Source organism: Alligator sinensis, unplaced genomic scaffold (assembly GCF_000455745.1).
Source record: "Alligator sinensis unplaced genomic scaffold, ASM45574v1 scaffold739_1, whole genome shotgun sequence".
Taxonomy (NCBI): domain Eukaryota; kingdom Metazoa; phylum Chordata; order Crocodylia; family Alligatoridae; genus Alligator; species Alligator sinensis.
Window position 1 is genome coordinate 105,465 of NW_005843150.1, and position 4,314 is coordinate 109,778.

Sequence of the window (4,314 nt, forward strand, 5' to 3'; positions counted from 1 at the left end):
GGGGCGGGCGGGGTGGGCCCCGGGCGCCCCCAGCCGTGTCTCCATGGCGCTGCCCGAGGCCCCGCGCCGGGTTGGGGGGAGCGGGGCTGGGGACGAACCAACGGTCCCGCGCCACCACCCAGCAGCGGTTTGAACTGCCGGGCTCCAGCGCTCCGGGGACGCTGATTGGAGGAGAGCGGCGTGCGCGTGGGAGGTGCGTCGCGGCAGTCTGTGACGTGTACGGGCTGGGCGGGGCCTGGGGCAGCACGGGCCGCTCTGAGGCCTTTCCGAGGGGAAGAACCTCTCGAGGTACCGTATTTACTGGACTGGAGGGAGGGCGGCCGGGATGTAAGGCAGCCCCAAGAATGAGATCCTAGCTCTGAAGACTGTACGCGTTCCTTATCATTTTCTACATGTGGACACTTGTTACATCTTCCCACGTAGAGTCTGAGCGTTGGAGGGTTCGTTTGAAACCACCTCCTATAGCAGGGAGCGCAGGTGGCCCCCTTGCCTCTGCCCTGCCCACTTCTTCCCCTGCCGCCCTCCACCTCAAACTCCCCCAGTCTGCCCCCCCCCCTTTAGGGGTGCCCCTGCTCTGCCCGGAGCACCCCACGTGGGAGCTCAGCCCTTGCCTGGCCCTGGTGCAGGGCGAGCAGTTCCCATGTGCTCCGGGCCTGCCAGAGACCCTAGCTGGAGCCAGAGCCAGAGCCAGAGCCCCCGCCTGGCCATAATGTGGGGAATGGGCAGAGGGGAAGCAGGAGGTGAGGGGTCAGGACGCTGTCGTGGGTTGCACTGGTGCCAGCCCCAGGCTTAGGGATGAAGTCAAAGCTGCAGCCACTGCCTGCTCCTCCCTCCACTTCGGTTGTGAATATGAAGGGCTTTTTCCCCCCATATTGATTGGAGGGGAGTGCTTCTTATGCTGAAATATAGTAGGTTGTTCCAATGTTTGACCACATACATAATCAGAAAGTCTCTCCTAATCTCCAGCCTCAATTTCCTCTGCTGCAGCCTGAGGCCATCACTCCTAGTCCTGTCCCCTAGTCCAGGGGTTCCCGACCTTTTTATGCTGAGGACTGGCAAACCAGCAGTGACTCCCGTACTGCGGGCAGGCAGCCGACCCTTTTTTATACTGGCTGCCGGTCACTTCCAGTCTGGGGTTTGCCGGTCTGCAGTCACTTCCTGTCCGGCAGCCTACACTCCTGCGGACCTGCAGCCAACCCTTTGGGCTACAGCCTGGGGGTTGGGCACCCCTGCCCGAGTCACCACTGGAGAATTGCAGCATTTGGGTTTTTCAACAGTAGGTTTCAAGGACTCGCGATCATAAAGTAAAAGAAAAGTGTGAAAATGTGCAGTGCAGTGACTGACACAGCCAAGGACATCTGTTTGCTGCACAGCATTAGCCACCCCAGCATGACCTTGCTGCCCACCACTGCATGGCATGCTGCTGTGTTTAGATGAGACCGTTGCAACTTAAAGGCAGCTCTGCATAACAAACGACACCTGGGACCAACCAGAAATTCTACCTTACCCACAACTCGTGGCACATTCCTGTGAAAATTACCACCTAAAAACCAAATTGGGTGGTGATATCAACTTTGTTTTGTGTCTCATCTGATGATGACATGGACAGGGAAAAACTTAAAATACCATGAGTGGAAAACTAGGCAAATGTTACAGCCATAAAATAAGTTTGAACTCAAAAAGGGTTCAAGAAATTTGTGCTGTCTTAAAAATTCACCCAAACACAGTATGGCAGAAGGTAGATCATGGAGGCAACTTAGAGACTAATTGGTTCAGATAGGCATGAGCTTTCATAGGAAACAATGTACTTTGCCTCATGCCATGAAAGGACTGGTGCGGAGAAAAGATTGTATGAAGAAGGGAAAGGGGCAGGAGAGGGGATATTGCTAAGAGAGTTAATAAATAGGTTGTTGAGATCAATTGCAATCAATAAGGCAGTTAATACCTGGAGGGACCCTTCCTCCTTGCAGTTAACAGGTGGGATGAAATGAGAGTCCCTTCTGAAACCATGGTTAATACAATCCAGTTTGTGTGTGACTTCTTGTTCTGCAGTTTCACCTTCAAGTTACTTATTAAAGGTTGTTTTTTTTTAAGGACTGCTATTCTTACTTGTGCTACCCTTACTTTTTAAAATCTAAGCTAGGACCTAGTTAACCAACTGTTAGGTAGGTAACCTTGAACCATGCATGCATAAAAATCTGTATGTGACAGAATGTGCAAAATTTGCATCTGTATTATACAGGAAGTTTATGAAAATGCTTCCAGTATTGGCTTACCATTTTATGTATTTTTAAATTATTCTTTAAATCTGCAGATTGCCTTTAAAGAACGCTAAGGATATTTGATAACAAAGTCAGTTGTGATAACACTTTAATGCAGACTCATCTCCCAAATATCTTGTGCTTCCTCTAATCTCTCACCACACTGAATCCCCGTGGTCTTTACTTCTGCTCCACTACACAGCTCATTAAGGTGCCACTATATGAAAAGCCTTTTTCCATTGCCTATAGGTAAGGGAGTATATCCATGACACAGTCATACAAATGATCAAGCCACCATCCTGTGACTGCTACACAGTATAGAATAGCCTGATGGCCACAGCACCTGATGGTCACAACCCTGCTCAATGCAGTTTTTCTCAGAATGGTTCAAAGTCCTTGACAACTACTCTACTTGAAAAAAGCACATTAGTAGTTACGAGTTCAGCAAAATAATTGTTATTTTCCTGATAATCGGAGTGTAGTAAGAGCAATGTTATTTCCTTAATATTTTCTATCTATTAGAACTAAAACCTTTTCAGATTTGTTACTAGCTTTGAACCTTTTGCAGATGCTTTTCAGTCATTTGGAACACCAGTAATCAAACATCCTTATTTTTTCCTCAAAAAATCCTCGTTGACTGTCAAGATGGAAACCAAAGCTGAGAATGATAGTGGTTTTCTCAATGACCTGTAACAGGTTGGTTCTAAACACAACCAAATTTGTAAGTCATTTTTCCACTTTTCTTAAGGAAATCTTCATAAACAACACATTTAGAAAAAGAAAATATCAGAGCAAGTCTACTATTGACTTTACATGCCAGCGACTCCTATCATTCAGCTGGGATTTTGAAACAAAACATGCGATTCAGATATAACTGCATCCAGCCAGCTATTCCCAGATCATTTGAAAGAGTTTGTAGAGACTGTGTATCTTAGGTCAGATAAACAGATTTTAGAAGCATCTCTGGGAAGTGCAGCAAAAAAGATAACTGTGGTAGTACAAGAACCATTACAGTCCATTTCCTTCATTTTAACGTAGGTGGTGTTATACCATTATTGCCTGGAGTGCTTTAATTACTTTCCTAGGAGACCCAAACCACTACTGTTACAATTCAATTTCAAGCCTGTGGTCTTGCCTCTAGTTTTCCTGACTTATAGAAAACTCTGAATACATAGACGCAGAAAGTGTGTATTTCTATTATAAGCACAGTCCTAAAGGGATATCATTGACTTGAAATCTAATCAGTTCTTAGAAAAAAGATGAGTGAAAAATATTTTTTCAGGACTCTAAAACCTGTCTCTTATTTTCTGTACCAGATTTTATGAGCTTATAAATGATTTTTTTCAGGGTTTAAAATGCTTCTCTCTCCCTTGTTGCCAGTAAAAGACTCATACAAACAACAAAGGAAACCTAGCTAAAACCTCAGTTTTACCATTAGCGCTCTGTGGCACAGACTCTTCTAATTGCTTAGATCCTATTGCAAGGCTGGGGCTTAACTGACTGTGGCTGTGCACAAATGTTACATTTCTGGTAGAAGTGACAAGGGGACAAGCATTAGATCAGTTTCTTCCAGGGGAAACATGAGCTTTCCATGAAAAGATCGTCCAGGTGCCAACCTGGAAAATCTCTCTTACAAGACAATTTCTCTCACAAGAATGCCTCTGTGCTCTCCTCTCAGCCTGGTCAGGGCAGTGAGGACTGCCTGGGTTTGGGGGCTTTGCACCTCTGTTCCCATCCCCTCCTCGGCTGGTCTGCAGGGGGAGGGGAGCAGGGGATAATGCTTCCTACCTCTTCCCTACATGAGGAACTTTGAAATACTTTGAAGTGCTGCATGGGGAAGAAGCTATTCCTGACTCCCTACAGGGCACTTGAGAGCCCCTGTGCATGGGATGTGGGTGCTGGCTTTAAAGTGTCATGCAGGAGAGGAACTCCTATCTGCCCTGTGCAGCCCTTGCACAGCCCTAAACCCACATCCCCATGCTGGTGGGGATCAAAAGAATCATTTTTTTTTTTAGTGGATGGTGTCCATTGGTAGAATAGAGAAGGATGGAGC